The 19,614-nt window shown below is 41.7% G+C and overlaps 1 long non-coding RNA gene across 2 annotated transcripts; it reads left to right on the top strand.

Annotated features, from left to right (window-relative positions):
* The first annotated feature begins 76 nt into the window (after nucleotides 1–76).
* On the top strand, nucleotides 77–16,883 carry LOC137372787 (uncharacterized). Of its 2 annotated transcripts, none has more exons than XR_010975501.1 (3): nucleotides 77–198; nucleotides 7,334–7,458; nucleotides 13,352–16,883. It is a non-coding gene; the product is annotated as an uncharacterized lncRNA (long non-coding RNA). The 2 variants fall into 2 exon arrangements; XR_010975500.1 differs by having other exon boundaries at nucleotides 77–326.
* Nucleotides 16,884–19,614: the final 2,731 nt, after the last annotated feature.

The raw sequence follows: 19,614 nt of genomic DNA, 5'->3' as shown, positions 1-19,614 counted from the left end.
GCACTCCGCACCACGTGGCCCAACCGCTCCACTTACCCCACCCACCCCGCGCGCCACACCCTAGCCAATAGGCGGAGTAGGAAGAGACTCGAGCTATGAAGTTTGGTGGAAATGCGCAGCAGCAAAATCGGATGGTTCTCTGTGTCGGAAACTGTCTGTTCTAGCGAGTTGAGATGGAGGGATGTTGCTGGAAGTCAGGTTTGGCGGCCTGGAAGCGTTGCTACGTCGCAAACATGTTAGGAAGGATGGAAATATTGGCAGTATCTGTGGAGAGAGAAACAGAGTTAACGTTTCAGGTCCATGACCTTTCATCAGAACCGGCAGAGGTTAGAAACGTAATCGGTTTTGAGCAAGGGAGAGGGGAAGAATGACTAAAGGAGTGTGTGATAGGGTGGTGGGCAGGAGAGATTAAAAGACTGATATCATGGAACAAAAAGTAAAGGAAGCTGTAATAGTTGTAGTAAAAGACTTTTTAAATCATGTATTTGCCTCGTTTATGTTTTTGCTTTTGGACAGAGCTGTTCATTATTCTGCTGTTAACTGTTTTATCTTTTACTACAACTGTTACCACTCCCTTTGCTTTTTATTTTGTGACATTTCTGTTATTTAATCTCCTGCCCTCTGTCCGATCAAGCACCTTCCCTTTTTTTTTGCCCCTTTCCACTTGCTTAAAGCCTATTATATTTCTAACCTTTCAGTTCTGATGAAAGGTCACAAACCTGAAATGTTAACTGTTTCCCCACTGATGCTGTCAGGCCTGCTGAGTATTTCCAGCACTTTTTATTTCAGATTTCCAACATCTGCAGTATTTTGCTTTTATGTCAAGAAGGATGTTAAGGCATTAGAGAAGATGCAGAAAAGATTCATGAGAATGATGGCAGAGATGAGGAACTTCAGTTACATGGATAGGTTGGAGAAGCTGAGTCTCTTCTTGGAGAAGAGAAGATTTGATAGTGGTGGTCAAAATCATGAGGGGTCTGGACAGAGTATTTTTTTTATTTATTTAGAGATACAGCACTGAAACAGGCCCTTCGGCCCACCGAGTCTGTGCTGACCAACAACCACCCATTTTATGCTAATCCTATATTAATCCCATATTCTCTACCACATCCCCACCATTCTCCTACCACTTACCTACACTAGGGGCAATTTACAATGGCCAATTTACCTATCAACCTGCAAGTCTTTTGGAGGTGGGAGGAAACCGGAGCACCCGGCGGAAACCCACGCAGACACAGGGAGAACTTGCAAACTCCGCACAGGCAGTACCCAGAACTGAACCCGGGTTTCTGGAGCTGTGAGGCTGCGGTGCTAACCACTGTGCAGCCCAAGAGTAGATGGGGAGAAACTGTTCCCATCGGCCAGAGAGGACACCGAATTAAGGTGATTGGTGAAAGAAGCAGCATCAACATGAAAAACTTCTTATGCAGCAAGTGGTTAGGATCTGGAATGCACAGCTTGAGATTCTGATGCAGGCAGATCCAATCAAGATCTTCAAAAGAGAACTGGATAATTATCTGAAGAGAACATTTGCAGGACTGTAGGGAAAAGGCAGGGGAGTGGGACTAGGTGAGTTGCTGTTGCAGAGATCTAGCACAGACATGATATGCTGAATGGCCTTCTTCTGTAACCATGACTGACTCTTTTCCTCTTGCCTGAAAGCTGCAACTGACGGGTTCCAATTCTACAGGTACCCGCTCCAATACAATACTTTAACCTCTTTGTGATCATTATTGTGCTATATTGTTGGAAGTACCAGCTTTCAGATTAAATGTTAAAGATTAATGCAAAAGTAAAATACTGTGGATGCTGGAAATCTGAAAAGAGCAGAAAATACTGTAAATATTCAGCGAGTCAAGCAGCAGCTGTAGAGAAACAAAGTTAATGCTTTGCTAGATGACCTTTCATCACAAGGATAATACCAGAACTCAGGTTGCAACTGTCAGGAAAGACTGAAGAAGCTGGGACTCTTTTCTGTAGACAGCCAAGGATGACTTGATAAAGGCTTTTAAGATAATGAAACCGTTTGGGTACAAGTGGAAACATTTTTCATGGAAACATTTGGAAACATTTTTCCACTTGTTGGGGAGACTAAATCTAGAGGACATAAACAAAATAGTCACTGACAAATCCACTATGAAATTCCGGAGAAACACTTTACCCAAAGGGTAGTCAGAATGTAGAACTCACTACCACAAGGAGTCGTTGAAGGTAATAACATAGATCCATTTAAAAGGAAGCTAGATAAGCACATGAGGGAGGAAAGAAAGACTTGCATTTATATAGTGCCTTTCATGACCACTGGACGTCTCAAAGCACTTTACAGTCAATGCAGTACTTTTGAAATAGACACTGTAGAAATGTAGGCAATGCGGCAGCCAGTTTGCACACAGCAAACTCCGACAAACAGCAATCTGATCACCAGATAATCTGTTTTTGTTATGTTGATTGAGGGATAAATATTGGCCAGGACACTGGGGGATAACCTGCTGCTCTTCAAAATAGTGCCATGGGATCTTTTATATCCACCAAGAGGGTAGATGGGGCCTTCGTTTAATGTTGCATGCAAAAGACGGTACCTCAGGCGGTGCAGTACTCGCCATTTACTGCACTGGAGCGTCAGCGTTAATTTTTGTGCTCAAGTCCTGGAGCCACAGTTGACGCAACAGAAGAATATTCTGATAGGATTAGATGGCGAAGGGTTGGAAGAGGCTGATGTGGAGCATCGACTGGTTGGGCCCAATTGCATTTTTCTTTGCTGTAGATGCAATAGGGGAATTTAAGCTGTCAAAAACAAGTGGGTTTGGGTCATGTGGGATGTAAAAATGTTAAATATCTGAATTCTGACACCAACCTGTCCACTTCTAGTTTTAACAGAGGCAACCAATCCACTACCAGGAGGCAGGCAGGTTGTCTATTTAAATATTAAAATGAGGCTGTTTGCCTTGTATTAAACCATTGTTTTAAGCTTAATCCTGGCCAGCTGAGTTTTCCGGGCATCGAGAAATGTGATGTCTAAAGCGAGGTGGAGTGCTGGATCCAGGAGATAAGTGCTTTTCTACTTAACTGTTTGATCCTGTTTACCTGCATCACGCCCACCTGCCCATACCCCTGACCACACCCTTCTGATCTCCCCTCTGATCTTCAATCTTCCCCAGCAGAAATAAAGTTGTGAAACTCAGTTTGGAAAAGTGCTCTACCCCAACAAATCGTATTTATGAATTCCTTGCCATTGACATCAGCCTTGAAAAAACAATTAGTAAACTAATTTCTGGCCCAATATATATTGAAACATGGAATCACTAGTTTAATCCAAAGTGTGTTTTTTAAGAATTGCTTGCAGGCCATCAGGTAAAAATGAACATTTTTAAATTGTACTACATTAATCAGTTTTTTAATGCTTCATTTAATATCTGTAGTCTTATCAAATTATTGTCGTAGCAGAAATATACACAGACTATACAATGCCAATGCACTGCACAATGGAATGGTGGGTTGGTGGTCTGCAGTCTCTACTGGGACGTATGGACAGGATTGTACTTCCTCTCAGGTAGAGTAGATGGAAATTTCAGAGAATGGGTTTCTCCAAATCTTTCTCTTGTAACTCCATGCATTTGGGCTACAGAGGTGGCATTAGTGTTGGGGGGGCTGAGAGCAAATCTCCTGCCTGTGTTATCATAAAAGAAAAATAACAAATATAGTCAAGGAAGAAGTACCAATTTCATTTCAGCTGTATATGATATCACAATATCTTGTGTTGCTATTCACTTCAAGCTATCAGATGTCTTGTATGTTGTATCACTATTGCAACTGCGCTCTTGCTTTTCCGGTGCTGGAGACAAAATTTCACTTTGCCGCTTATCTGTAGTTAAACAACGATCCAAAATGGTTCATTTAGTGTTGGATGACCTATTTGTTGCAAACAGTTTTCCTTGCTTTGGTACAAGCTATCCGTCATGAATTAAAAATATGCAGAAAAGAAATGATATCCTTGAAATGTAACAGTTTAGATCTGAAGGATAACAGGAACATTTTGTGCTGACATTAAATATTTTTACATGTGAACATTGAAGAAATTTTCATTTTTGCTTTACCATAAATGGGGTGGACGATTTCTTATCCTGTGGGGTGGACTCCCAGGGCCAGGCAGCTCTGCAGCAACTCCCAGGCAAGTTTGAAGTCTTTTCCTCATTGTTTCCAGTGGAGTAAATCTAGGAGGGACAGGAAGTTTCCTGTAGTTCACTACTGCAACCTATCAGGGAGGGTGATCTGGGGTCTCTGATGGTGAGAAAGGTGTCTAGGGGTCCCTCTCAGCCTTCACCTGGTCTAACTGTAACAGGGTTTAATTTTAACACTTTTTTAATTTAAATTCCCCCTTGGTGAATTCTTGTTCACTAACTTCCAATTATAAGGCAAAGAAACCAGCACAAACGGACTTTGTTAGGTTTAAAGAAGAAAAGATGAAATTTATTAAACTTAAATTCTAATTCGGTTGACGCCAATGGACACACATCCATGCTAGCATGCATATGTGATACACGTGCAAATAGAGACAGAAAAGAGCAGAAGAAAAAATAAAGTGGAAAAGTTTGAGACAATATCTGAAGAGTTTTTGTTATGGTTCTTCGAGCTCACTGTAGAATCCTTGATTGTAGGTAGATCTTGCTTTTCATTAGGGCCCAGTATTCTTAAACCTGTTTATTGTAGGAGACTTTTTTTCTCTTGGGATTCATGTGTCTTCAGTGGATTCAGAGGCTTTAGAAAGAGATGGGAGCACACGAGAGATCTTCAGTCCAGGAGCAAACAGACTTTCTGTCCAAACTGTTGGTACAAATTCAAACAACTCAGGTTGCCCAGCAAGTTAGTCATGTGACTATCTGGTTTAACTATGTCCGTTTGTGTATTTGGCCATCTTAGCAGTCAATCTGGAATGCAAGCTCCCGCACCTTCGTCTGGTGATCGGAAGTCCATTGTGGGTTGAATGTATCAGGGAATGATCCTTTGCCCTTTCCAAGCACTGTCTGTTAATATGCAAGTGTCTTTCTAGCCAAGGGTCCATTGTGGGTTGAATGTGTCAGGGAATGGCTGCTTTGTCCTTCCAAAACCTCCGTTAATATGCAAATGTCTTTCCAGCCAAGATCTGGCAATTTTTTAAAGCAAGGCCTTTCTTCACTTCAGTTTGAAATTTAATGTCCATGTGGCAAAATTATTATGCCTCCTGCTTGGCAGGTGGGGGCCTGCATGACATGATATTTGAATAAAAGTCATGCATATTTATGGTAAGGATATTTATTTCTATATAAAAAAAAAAAAGAGCTTTGAGGAGTATCCCTAGTTTCTGCTTTGATTTGCTTCCCCCATTTAATAATTACTTATCCATCTTTCTTTGCATAGCACCTACCAGCCCTAACCTACTCAGTCTGTATCACTCAGTGCTTTAGGGGCAAATGAGTATCCTCACTGGGAAATGATTCACCTTTGCTCAGCTGCATAGCCAATCGTTCAATCAAGACTAAGAATTACAGACAAGAGTTCTGCATCCTACTAATCTGTTGCTTTACAGTGGAGCAGTTTATGAATTCACTTTGATTGTCTCAGTCTGTGTAACTATCTTAATCTCTTATCTGGCTGGAAAGCAATCCAAAGGATGGTTATTTTTTTTTATTTTAGAGATACAGCACTGAAACAGGCCCTTCGGCCCACCGAGTCTGTGCCGACCAACAAACACCCATTTATACTAATCCTACATTATTCCCATATTCCCTACCACATCCCCCACCTTCCCCCAATTCTCCTACCACCTACCTACACTGAGGTAAATTGGCCATTATAAATTGCCCCATCAACCTGCAAGTCTTCGGCTGTGGAAGGAAACCGGAGCACCCAGCGGAAACCCACGCAGTCACAGGGAGAACTTGCAAACTCCGCACAGGCAGTACCCAGAACAGAACCCGGGTCGCTGGAGCTGTGAGGCTGCGGTGCTAACCACAGTGCCGCCCAAATTTTTCTACTCTGGAGAATGTTGCCTGTATGTCCTTCAGTTGGAGATGGTGTGTTGAGCAGAAAAACTACAGAGGAAAAAAGATCAATTAAAAATAAATTTATGAAATATGACAGGATTTGAATTTGAGTACCATGACATTTTTCAGAATGTATCTGACTTCCATCTCCCAGAACCATTAGTTACTGCTCCACCTTTACGGAAATGAATATTTGGCTGTAACTTTATTATTTTGAAGAAATAAACTCATTCTCATATTTGCATGTTTTACTTTCAAATCTTACTTAAATACCATAGGGGGGTCAAACCCAAAGGCAGTATTCATTTAAGCAAGGTTAGATGACATGGGTATAATTAGACCAAGGCAGGAAAGGGGATGGTAGGGATGAGGTTGGTTGGAGGGGTAGGGATAGAGGAGGAGAGGAGACTGGGTCAGGGAAGAGAGGACTGGGAGGAAGAGGGAAGTCCTATCAATGCACTTAAAGCATAGTATGATTAGAATAAGTCAACATTGTTTTATGAAAGGGAAATCCTGTTTGACAAATTTATTAAGAGTTTTAAGAGCTATAACTAGTAGGGTAGATAAAGGGGAGCCAGTAGATTTAGTATATCTGTATTTCTAAAAGGCATTTCATAAGGTGTCACACGAAAGGTTAATAGGCAAGATAAGAGCTCATGGAGTTGGTATTAACTGACAGGCAGCAAAGACTGGGAATAAATGGGGCATTTTCAAGTTGTCAGGCTATGACAATGGAGTGCTGCAAGGATCAGTGCTGGGGGCTCAGCTATTTCCAATCTATATTGACTTAGGTGAAGGGACAGAGTAATATATCGAAGTTTGCTGACTATACAAAGCTAGGCGGAAAGGTAAGCTGTAGGGAGGACACTGAGAAGCTGCAAATAGATATGGTTAAGTGAGTGGGCAACAAGATGGCAGATGGAGTACAATGTGGGGAAGTGTGAAGTTATTCACTTCAGTCATAAGAATGGATAAGCAATATCTTTTGAAAGGTTTGAAACTTTTAAATGTTGATGTCCAAAGAGACTTGGGTGTGCTCGTACAAGGAACACAATGTTAGCATGCAGGTACAGCAAGCAATTAGGAAGGCAAAGGGCATGTTCACCTTTATTGCAAGGGGCTTGGAGTACAGGAATAAAGAAGTCTTGCTACAATTGTACAGAGCTTTGAGACCACATCTGGAATACTGTGTACAGTTTTTGATCTCTATATTTAAGGAAGAATTTACTTGCGCTGGAAGTAGTACAGCGAAGTAGACCACAGGTACCCGACCAGACCTGACGACATGTGTTGGAATCTGGTCTTTCTTCCAGGTTGGAGACAGTGCTGCCTTTTGGTCGGAGAGGGAGTAGCTTCCAGATTTGAACAACCAGGACGTCAAGGCGGGAAATGTGCGTCCGGACTCTGCATTAGTCTGCAGTGAGTGATTCTATCCAAGGTAGAGCACAAACTCTTTAATATAATCAACTTCATTCCAGTGGTTGGGTTGGACGTGGGAAAAAAATCAAAGGACTCTGGTTTCAATTGCAGACTCGAGCAGGCCTTTGCAGCGAAGATTCACTAGATTGATTCCTGGGTGAGAGGGCTGCTTCATGATGAGAGGCTGAGTAAATTGGGCCTATGTTTTCAGAAGAATTTGAGGCAATCTTACTGAAACAAGCCTGATGGGGCTTGATAGAGTAGATGTTGAGAGATTGTATCTTCTGGTCGAGGAATCTAAAACACGGGCATAATCTCCAGATAAGGGGACAATCATTTAGGATTAAGATGAGGAGAAATTACTTCACTCAAAGGGTTGTGAATCTATGGAATTCTCTACCCCAGAGGGTTGTGGTTGCTCCATTGTTAAATATGTTTAAGGCTTGGATGGACAAATCTTTGGTGTCTCGGGAATCAAGCAATATGGGGAGTGGGCAGGAAAGTGGAGCTGAAGCCCAAGATCAGCCATGATTGTATTGAATGACTGAGCAGGCTCAACAGGCCAAATGGTCTACTCCCGTTCCTATTTCTTGTGTTCTTGTGAATGAGGGAGAGGGAAAGGAGGAGAACATAAGTTGGTGCTGTTCATGGAATTGGAGAGGAGCAGTACTAGAAATAGGGACAAATTGAGTTTTAATTTTCTTCCTCTTTACATAGAATTTACAGCATAGAAATAGGCCATTCAGCCCAACTTTCTTTGTCAGTGTTTATGCTGCACTACCTGACTAACCCTATCAGCATATCCCTCTATTCCTTTCTCCATCATGTGCTTATCTTGCTGTCCTTTAAATGTATTATTGTGATGTACAGTGATTGCTTAGTGTAATTTTCAGCATCAGGACATTTTTTTAAAGCAACTTTATAAATCTTAACGAAACAAATGTTTTAAAGTAAAAATAGAGATTGAGGCAGTTTACCTGCTTGGAGTTTCAATTCTATGGTGCTGACATCTAATCACTCTAGGAAGAGATCAGGTCAATAAAACATTTATATTTTGTTTCTTTCCTGCTTCTTTACTCCTCTCCTATCCCTCTCACAGTTTTCTATCTTTCACTCCTCGAGATGCCAACTTTTGTTCGATAAGGGTTCCATAGAAACTGGCAACTCTTCAATGCCTCTCCCTAGAAAACATTCTTTATGTGTTAAATGGAATATTTGACCATAAATGGTATCACATTAGTGTCCAACCTCTACACACTTGGCACATTTCAACGGGGTTGAGTGAACACCCTTTCACCATCCCAAACTGAACAATTATATATGCAGTAAAAACAAGAAATGCTGGAACCACTCAGCAGGTCTGGCAGCATCTGTGAAAAGAGAAGCAGAGTTAACGTTTCGGGTCAGTGACCCTTCTTCGGAACTGACAAATATTAGAAAAGTCACAGGTTATAAGCAAGTGAGGTGGGGGTGGGGCAAGAGATAACAAAGGAGGTCTAGATTGGACCAGGCCACATAGCTGACCAAAAGGTCACGGAGCAAAGGCAAACAATATGTTAATGGTGTGTTGAAAGACAAAGCATTAGTACAGATTAGGTGTTAATACACTGAATATTGAACAACACCTAATCTGTACTAATGCTTTGTCTTTCAACACACCATTAACATATTGTTTGCCTTTGCTCTGTGACCTTTTGGTCAGCTATGTGGCCTGGCCCAATCTAGACCTCCTTTGTTATCTCTTGCTCCACCCCCACCTCACTTGCTTATAACATGTGACTTTTCTAATATTTGTCAGTTCTGAAGAAGGGTCACTGACCTGAAACGTTAACTCTGCTTCTCTTTTCACAGATGCTGCCCGACCTGCTGAGTGGTTCCAGCATTTCTTGTTTTTATTTCAGATTTCCAGCATCTGCAGTATTTTGCTTTTAATTATATATGCAACATAGGTAAGGGAATTCTACCAAAGCTTATAAATACAAAGATCAATATAGATTCTCAAAATAAATCACAGTTTTGGATGTCTGGATGATAAAGGGAGAGCCAGAGAGACTGTCACATGATGTGAGGGAACATCCCACTCAAGTTAATGAGTCATAAAATGCTACACTGACAGTGCCCATGTAGATGGCTATCATTAGAATAATGACACTGCTCACTGTTTTTAATGTAAAATGGATGAAGTAGTGGCAAGAAGATGAGTGCAGCAATATATTTTGTCACAGTTTGATACAGGGCTTGGATCTGTATTTCCCGTACAGTGGTATCATACACGACCTGCCAGCAGGGGGATATTGTGAGCTCAAGCCAGGACCGCTCCACAAGGAGGAACAGAAAACCTGAAGGCTACCCGCTGGGCTGCTCTCATCTACCTCCTAGTGGCTGGCTTAAGAATTGGAAGACTGGGGGGCAGGTACAAAATAAAAGAAATGAAAAATTAACTTTAAAGTGGACAACAAAATATCTCAATATTAATTGGTGAACTTTTTGGTGAAACAGATGACCTTTTCTAAACAACATGACACATTCCTTCAGGGGTCTATCTTCTCCAATGTTTTTGGAAGTTTTCTGCTTACCTAGTAAGAATTAAAACCTCCATGCATTCCTTACAAACCAAATGACAGGTGGACAGGGAATATCTTTGCCAGGAGTTTCTGCTCCTTAGGCTTTGATGGAATGCAGCATATCAGTGGAGACATATTGACCTCCATAAGGGAAGATGTGGGTCCCAAGGAAGCAGCCTGGACTCCCAAATAAGTTTGTGTAAATTTTTGCAGATCAAGCCCTTTGTCCACGGGTCCAAGGGGACCATGCACAGGTATGGAGGGGCCCTGGGCAAATTCACCATAAGGGTAAGTGGGTGCTGGAATCTCTAGCAGTTATGGATAGGGGAGTGAGGCAGAGATACACTTGAAGTGGCTCTTCCACGCACCTATCCTTTGCAAATGAGCTGTCATCATGCTGAACCCACAAAATCCAGTGGGGACAGCTCTGGAAGGCTTTAGTGGTGTGATCCTGGTCATCACATTGGAAATGTGGCCCAAGATATTTCACAACCAGCAACCTTGGTGAGACTGTACCAAAGATGAATTTAACCCTTTTAAATTTAATTCCAGGAACTTACATTGCAACAGTTTACTGGTTTTTGACAAAACAAAAATTGTTATCATGCAAGATGTTCTCTATTCTCTTGTGATTAATTAAGGGATTATCAAATGAATATTAGAGTATCCATTTAGAGTTCTGTAAGATTGCTTACCAGAAGACTAAAGTATCTTTTGGGGAAATGCCTAACATCAGCCACGTGATGATTATAAAATTGCTGAGAAGGAAACATAGGGGTAAATTTTAATTTTCACTGCAGCAGCCTGGCACTTCCTTCTCTCAAGATAACTCTGGAACTGCCAGGACTCTCAAAGCACTGTGCCAGCGGAACATGGGAAGTGCGACCAGACTGCCTAGGAGCACCCTTCAGAGATGCAGAGGAAATTAAGGGGCGATTTAATAGCAATATATGAATTTATGAAGGAATAGGACAGAGTTAACACAAACAGTGGTTGAAGGGTCTAGAATGAATGAACATAGGTACAAGGTTAAAATGTAACAGGTTTAGGACAGAGAGCAGAATTTTTTTTACATGGAATGTACTGCCAGAGTTACTAATTTAACCAGACATCATGTCAATATTTAAAATTAGATTAGCTAGGTGTTAAAAGAAAGGACAGGGCAGGCACATACGATCGCTCAAATACTGTTCATGTAGAGGATAAACACCAACTTAGACCAGCTGAGCCAATTGGTCTGTTTCCATGTTTTAATTTCTATTTATTTCTAAGTGATACTTTTACTTTCTTTCAATTTTTTTGTAGCACAAATTATATATTAGGCATTTTTCAAGGATATTCCAGTCACATTTAAGTCATAGGATCAGGAGCAATGCAATATGACTTGCTGATAACTATTGGTGGAAAATATTAAAAGCCATTTGGGGCTTGCTATAAGTTTCAGAATATTCACAATTGTCAAAAGATCTTTGGAATGAAGCTATTGCCAAATGTGAAACTTTTTAAAGTGATAAAATTGGTGATCATATTTCCTAATTCTAAATATACACAATTATGAAAAGAAGTATGTTAAGGGAAAAGGCAGTCTATATACACATGTGAAAATAAATTAAAATGCCCACCTGTTGGAATGCATTAAACAGCAGAACATTTTAGTAGGTACTGGTATCCAACCTGAGAGTATGGCACGAAGGCTTTTCTATATCATCCACTCAGTGACATTGGTGCTTCCATCATTCTCAACTGTGTCTGTCAACTTGTATAAACCCATCTGAGTGGCAATTTTATCAAAGATTTTACTTATCTAAAAGAATTGATTAGTCAACAAAATACTTAACAATACACAACTTGCAACACAGGGGAAAAAAAGCATTTGGCCCAACCAGTCCATGATGCTGCTTACTTTCCACATGAGCAATGTCAGAATTTAACAACTTACATCATAGTTACACTATCATATGGAACTTTTGTCTAGTAGCCAAGTCAGTGGAGCCCATCGGTGGGGCGGTACAGTGGTTAGCACCGCAGCCTCACAGCTCCAGTGACACGGGTTCAATTCTGGGTACTGCCTGTGTGGAGTTTGCAAGTTCTCCCTGTGTCTGTGTGGGTTTCCTCTGGGTGCTCCGGTTTCCTCCCACATGCCAAAGACTTGCAGGTTGATAGGTAAATTGGCCATTACAAATTGCCCCTAGTATAGGTAGGTGGTAGGGGAAATATAGGGACAGGTGGGGATGTGGTAGGAATATGGAATTAGTGTAGGATTAGTATAAATGGGTGGTTGATGGTCGGCACAGACTCGGTGGGCCGAAAGGCCTGTTTCAGTGCTGTATCTCTAAATAAATAAATAAAAAATAAATCTGTCTCTTGTGTACATCATAATCTGCAAGAGAGACAATGTGAGAGCCACTAAATCGGTTATGGAAGAGGTTGTGAGGTACTGTATGAAGTAACATTTCCATTTCTGCATAGCTTAGAGACAAGTGTTTCAGAGAATATTTTGCCAATAATGTGATGACGAGAGTTGCACAAACAAAGAAAAAGTGACCATTGTATCAGTTTTAGTGTTCTGTCACAGTCTTGTACCAATGATGCTTGGTTTAAGGATTAAACTTATTATTGAAATCATTTTATTCATCTGAAAATAAGAGGACAAAAAGAACTGCAAAAAGACTGAGATTTTGAAGCTCACTTGTCATTCAGTTTCACCGAAATCAGGAATTGATTCATTTCCTTCTAAATGCTTCAACTGAATCAGCAATAACTGCACTAGATGGCAGTCTATTCCATATTGACGACAATGTGTGTGAAGTTATTCATTAAATTAATGTTAGCTTGAAACTCTTCACCTTTAATCAGATCATCTAGTACTTCTATTTCTTCCTAAAATTTCCTATGTCAGCTTTACCAATTTGTCCATTATTTTAAAAACTTGAATCATGCACCAACAGGTTGATCCTTTCTCCAAAATAATAACAGATTTAAATTCCTTAGCTTCTTCGTTGCTCAATAGCCTAAAAAATCGAGTCATTACGTGGATATTACAACACAAAAACAGTCTGTTCAGCGCAACCAGATGTGTTAGAGAGCGTAAAACGCAAGGGAGAGTGAATGAACTGCCACAAATTGTCCAGCACACTGATGCAGAGGAGGATGCCCTGGAGATAAGTGGCATATCTGTATCCTTCTAAGTCAGAGTTGGAGAGACAGGAGCTTGCAGAATTACAACTATCTCTGACATACATATGTTGACATCATTTCATCAATTACTGAACTATGAGAAAACTGAGTATGTTGTCAAGACTATGACTTCGCCATGACAAAATTAGATCCCTTTCTTTTGTCTTCCAGGGCCTTCACGCATACAGCACGTGTCACAGAATAAGGACAATTCCACGGAGGAGCACATTCTTTCTGAGGACGCACCTTCAAAGGACCTACAACCAGTGCAGTTACTCACAGTTCAATGGGTCCACTTCAAGAGTTGGATTTTCAGCTCGTGATTCACACCCTCACAAGTGACCATAAGCAGACACTGGTGGCAGGGACAGTGCGGAGAGTCTGTGTCATAGGAGTTGCAATCCTCCTCAAGCTATACTAGCTGGAAACAGATTCTGAACCCCATTGCGAAGGAGAACACTAGCGGTGCAACAGCAACTTAACCAGGTCCTGACAGACGTACCACACACTGTCCCCAATAGTGGAGAGTCCAACTCGATTACTCATGGATTAATGGCGCAGGGAGTCGCAAGAATGTATGCCATGGAGAGAGAGGCCATCTCCATAGAGCTTTAAGCAAGGCTTTCAAATGAATCCATGCAGGCCATGACCACAGCCATGCAGAATTTGGATGGCAAATTGTCTACAGCCTTAAACAGGATGACAGATACCTTGTCCGTGGCCTTACATGTCACTGATCTTCACCAATCCAGTCTGTAGCAGAATGGTAAGAGTGAGGTGGTGCTGGCGCAGAGAGGGCTGATGATGAAAAGGGACATGGAAGTGGGAACACCCCTCAAAGCGCTCCTATTTCTCACCCATTGCACCCCACCCCAGCCACTACCCAGTGTGCTGCCTTGTCTCCCGTTGGCAGTCTGCCGCTGTACGGATTCAAGTGGGGCACTCGGGCTCCAAAGCTCAGAGGGCAAAGGCCAAAAGCATCTCAGAAGTCAGGGCAGGGATCTGAACAGCCTGTCTCTACCTCTGCTAAAGCTACACAGGATGCACTAAATAGAAGCCAAAGGAAGTATCGATTGAAGAAATTGTAATTCACCAAGGTTATGTACGTGAGTGTTATATTGTTAAGTTTCCTTTTTTGTAATGTCACATCAAATCTATTGATTAGCACCACTTCCACGTCTTGTTCATTATTGTGTCTCGAGTGCCAACTCACCCTTTCACTTGTTTCATGGTAAATGTCAATATGCGACAGGACCAATTGGGTGGATGTGCAACAGGTGGATAACTGGTTGAAGGACTGTGCAAAGGGAGGGGTTCGCGTGGTCTTGGTATTGGAAGCGGACTGCAGTGTCTCATTTATGTTTCACTCTAGGTGAACCTTTGTGATATTAGGGTATGCCTGGCATCTTGGGCAGCAAAGTAATCAGTTGGTAGGGTGATGGGTAACCCATCTTCATCCTCCTCTGTCTTCTCCTATTTCTCTATGTTCCCCTCATCCGAGATGAGTGATGAACCCCTTCATCCTCCTCCATCCACAATCCTCTCTGCTGCATAACGTTGTTCAGGATGTAGCACATCACTATCATTCTGGACAGTCTTGCTGACGAGTACTGAAAGCTGCCTCCAGACATACACAGGTACCTGAATCGCATCTTTAACATTCCAGTCACTTGCTCGATGACACTCCTGGTGGTCATATAGTTCTTGTAGCACCTCTGTGGCTCACTGGTGGGGTTCTTCACAGGTGCCATGAGTCAAGTTTGAAGCGGATATTCCTTATCTCGGATGAGGCCACCCTGAGGTCTGTTTCCTGGAACGAAATGTTCTGGGATGTTGGACTGCCTCAGTTGACAACTCCTAAAGAATCTTGCGTAAATCTGCATGAACATGTTCTTGTGGTTGCACACCAACTGCACATTGATGGATGAATATCCTTATGGTTTATAAAAACACCTGTATACTGTGGCGGTATCAGATTCCCACGTATGTGCAGTCAATCCCATCCTGTAGCTGTGGAAATCCAGCCAGAGAGGTGAATCTGAGTGACCATTCATTCTGGCTATTGTCATCACAGGAGTAATTTACATAATTATCAGCCCTGTGGGAGACCCTTGATATGTCTCCCTTAACACTGGAAGGATCAGAAGGCAAAAATGCTGAGGGTGGTGCCCACCTTCACAGCCACTGTTAATGCATGGCCACCAGTCCGAGGGGAGCAGCTCTTCCTGTAGGAGGCAGCAGATGTCTGTCATCACCTGATGTGACTACCTCAGCTTGCAGAAGCACCGCTCTTTTGAGAATCAAAGAAGCTGAGCCTCTGTCTGTAAACCCTGTGACATGGTAGTGCCTCCTGTGACCTCAACCCTCTCCTGTCTAATTCCCTCCTGTGCACGTCCCACCATAAAACATTGCTGAAAGTCTGAGGAGGCAGATGGAAGGTGAGGAGACTCGTGTGGAGTATAAGCACCAGCACAGACTAATTGAGCTAAATGACCTGTTTGTGTTGTATATAATATGCAATTCTATGTCCTGTCACTCCAGAATTGGCCTTTATAGCCACTCCAGGCGCTGCTTCACAAACCACTGACCACCTCCAGGCGCGTATCCATTGTCTCTCGAGATAAGGAGGCCCAAAAGAAGAAGAAAGAAGATGTAATACTACTGGTTAAAATCTCTCTTTCCCACACACTGGACCAGCGAATGAAAAAGGATCAGCATTAGTCCTGTAAATTAGCTGTGAACCACAATTCCGAACCAGTAAAGCACCTGAAATAGCAGCAGGAGAGCCATGCTCTTAGATTTAATATAGGATTGGACATTATTGATTGAAAAAACCCTGGACCACAAAGTATGATTAATTTATGTCTAGTGGTTCGCTTGAAGCCTTGTGTCATCACCGGGCACTGCTGCATATTACAGCCTGCAAATTGAATAGCACCTGTTTTTTGGGTGCTAAATAACCACCTAACCTAACCCTCGTTCCTGGCAGGCAGGAAGCACATGCTTATTTCAAGCCAGCAGTACACTGCCCACTGTATTAGTGTAAGGCAAAAAAAAAAGGCATCCAGGCTCTAAGACTGAAACAGATGTTATATCCTTTGTATAATCAAATAAGAGGCCCAATGCCTGTTTGAGGCCCCCTCTGTAATATTAGGTTGCCCTGGAATCGCTTGGCACCAGGCTCGTTGCATTCATTAAAACCAGGTCACATGCAGCCTTACAGGCAATCCTTAAAAGGGACATCAAGTCGCAAACAACAAGGTAAATATTTAAAATATACTTAGCTGAATGTGGTGCAGTAGTGTTCCTCCTGAATCCACATTCAAACCATGTGGTTCGCAGCTGTGCACCGTGCACTGCACCCAAATCTTGATCACCACTAGCACCCTCCCTGATCTGCCTTTTATTTGACCATGTCTCGACTGCTTTCTTACATTGATCTTTGTATTTTCAAAATGTTAAATGTCTTCAGAGTGATGGTTTAACACATTTAATACACAATACAGAACTTTTAGAAATAAAATGAATTTTTGCAGAATTTGTAAAACCATGTATTATGTAAGAAATTATTAGTATTTGGTGAAAATATTAAACAATTGCAAACTAACTGATAGACAGTTAATCAGACATTGTATCATTTCGGCATGGAGTGTACAGAGTTTTGATACATTTTGTACAGGCTACCTAAAATAGAGAGGAAGTAAGGACACCTCAATGATGGGTTGTTTTTGAATATTCACAGCTGAGATTTTAAGTTTCATCTGTCCTTGTGGTTGCAGCTTCGGTGCCATTGCTCACAGCCAGAACTGAAACTGATTTTTAAAATTATTATTGCTTAATTTTTCTGTAAATGTCAGCCTTGTAGAGATATTTAATCTCTGTACATTTTGCAATAAACCTATAATTAATATCCCAGGAAGAAGACATAAATTGTATGGAGGATTACCGGGGAAAGGTTTGGAATGCAACTTTGCAACTAAGGCAGAATATGTAAATCTTAGGTTAGGATCTGGCAATTCCAGAAAAGAAAAATTGAATCAATGACAAGATATAGTACCAGCAAAATACTGTGGATGCTGGAAATCCAAAACAAAAACAGAAAATGCTTTAAATAGAGTCCATCTTTCTGTTTTTATTTCAGGTATAGCACCAGTGCTATGTCAACAACAGCAACTTGTATTTATATAGTGCCTTTAACATAATAAAATGTCCCAAGGTGCTTCACAGAAGCATTATGAAACAAAATTTGACACCTAGCTACATAAAGAGGTATTAGGGCAAATGACTAAAACCTTGGTCAAAGTGGTATCTTTTAAGGAGCATCTTAACTGTGTCTCAAAAGACATGATTAACAGAGACAGGCACAGACTGTCTGCCAGCATATAGTGAAGGAAAAGAGAGCTTTCTCTCAGTTTATTTAAACCCTATTTATTATACTGTTGGAATTCTGATGTCAAGCCAGATTAATTTCTTAAAAGAAAATAACCAATTCCTTTACAGAGCTGTAATTATTGAAATACATTGCTGGAAAAGAAAAGCATCAATTCAACTGCTGAACTAGACTATGGACTGTTCTACTGTTGAAGAACCTTTATTTTTCCCCAATTGGATGGCTGTGAGGACTTCAGCAACCTTGGACTATTCCCCATTGGAAGATTTTACTTTGGCAGGAGCATAAATATGCAAGGACACTAATTTTTTTGATTTTAAATGTTGTTTATATCTGAGTAGTGTTTAAGAATTTAGTTTTTTAGAGTCAGAGTTATACAGCACAGAAATGGGCCCTTCGGCCCATCGTATCTGTGCCAGCCATCAAGCACGATGGTCGGCACAGACTCAGTGGGCCGAAGGGCCTGTTTCAGTGCTGTATCTCTAATCTAAAAAAAAAAATCACCTATCTAATCCCATTTTCCAGCACTTGGCCCATACCCTTGTATGCTATGGTGTTTCAAGTGCTCATCTAAATACTTCTTAAATGTTATGCGGGTTCCTGCCTCTACCACCTCTTCAGGCAATGCATTCCAGATTCCAGCCATCCTCTGAGTGAAAAAGGATTTCCTCAAATCTCCTCTAAATCTCCTGCCCCTTCCCTTAAATCTATGCCCCCTGGTTATTGACCCCTCCGCGAAGGGAAAATGTTTCTTCCTATCTACCCTATCAATGCCCCTCATAATTTTGTATACCTCAATCATGTCCCCCCTCAACCTTCTCTGCTCTAAGGAAAACAACCCTAGCCTTTTCAGTCTCTCTTCATAGCTGAAATGCTCCAGCCCAGGCAACATCCTGGTGAATCTCCTCTGCACCCTCTCCAGGGTAATCACATCCTTCCTATAGTGTGGTGTCCAGAACTGTACACAGTATTCCAGCTGTGGCCTAACTAGCGTTTTATACAGCTTCATCACAACCTCCCTGCTCTTATATTCTATGCCTCGGCTAATAAAGGCAAGTATCCCATATGCCTTCCTAACCACCTTATCTACCTGTGCTGCTGCCTTCAGTGATCTATGGACAAGTATACCAAGGTCCCTCTGATCCTCTGTACTTCCTAGGGTCCTACCATCCATTGTATATTCGCTTGCCTTGTTAGTCCTCCCAAAATGCATCACCTCACACTTCTCAGGATTAAGTTCCAATTGCCACTGCTTCGCCCATCTTACCAAACCATCTATATCGTCCTGTAATTAAGGCTTTCCTCCTCACTATTTACGACACCACCAATTTTCGTGTCATCTGGGAACTTACTGATCATACCTCCTATATTCATGTCTAAATCATTAACATACACTGCAAACAGCAAGCGTCGCAGCACTGACCCCTGTGGTACACCACTGGTCACAGGCTTCCACTCGCAAAAACAACCCTCGACCATCACCCTCCGCCTCTTGCCACTAAGCCAATTTTGGATCCAATTTGCCAAACTGCCCTGGATCCAATAGGCTCTTACCTTCTTAACCAATCTCCCATGTGGGACCTTATCAAAAGCCTTACTGAAGTCCATGTAGACTACATCAACTACTTTACCCTTATCTACACATTTAATCACCACCTTGAAAAATTCAATCAAGTTAGTTAGACATGATCACCCCCTGACAAAGCCATGCTGACTATCCCTGATTAATCCCTGCCGCTCCAAGTGAAGATTAATCCTGTCCCTCAGAATTTTTTCCAATAGCTTCCCTACCACTGATGTTAGACTCACCGGCCTGTAATTACCTGGTTTATCCCTGATACCCTTCTTGAATAATAGTACCACATACGCTGTCCTCCAATCCTCTGGTACCTCTCCTGTGGTCAGAGAGGATTTGAAAATTTGTATCAGAGCCCCTGCTATCTCCTCCCATGCCTCATATAACAGACTGGGATACATCACATCTGAGCCTGGGGATTTATTCACTTTTAAGCCTGCTAAAACAGCTAATACTTCCTCCCTTTCA

The sequence above is a fragment of the Heterodontus francisci genome, chromosome 8, assembly GCF_036365525.1.
Source record: "Heterodontus francisci isolate sHetFra1 chromosome 8, sHetFra1.hap1, whole genome shotgun sequence".
NCBI classification, from domain to species: domain Eukaryota; kingdom Metazoa; phylum Chordata; class Chondrichthyes; order Heterodontiformes; family Heterodontidae; genus Heterodontus; species Heterodontus francisci.
Note: the sequence above shows the minus strand (reverse complement) of the source record. Positions and strands in the feature narration are given on the sequence as shown.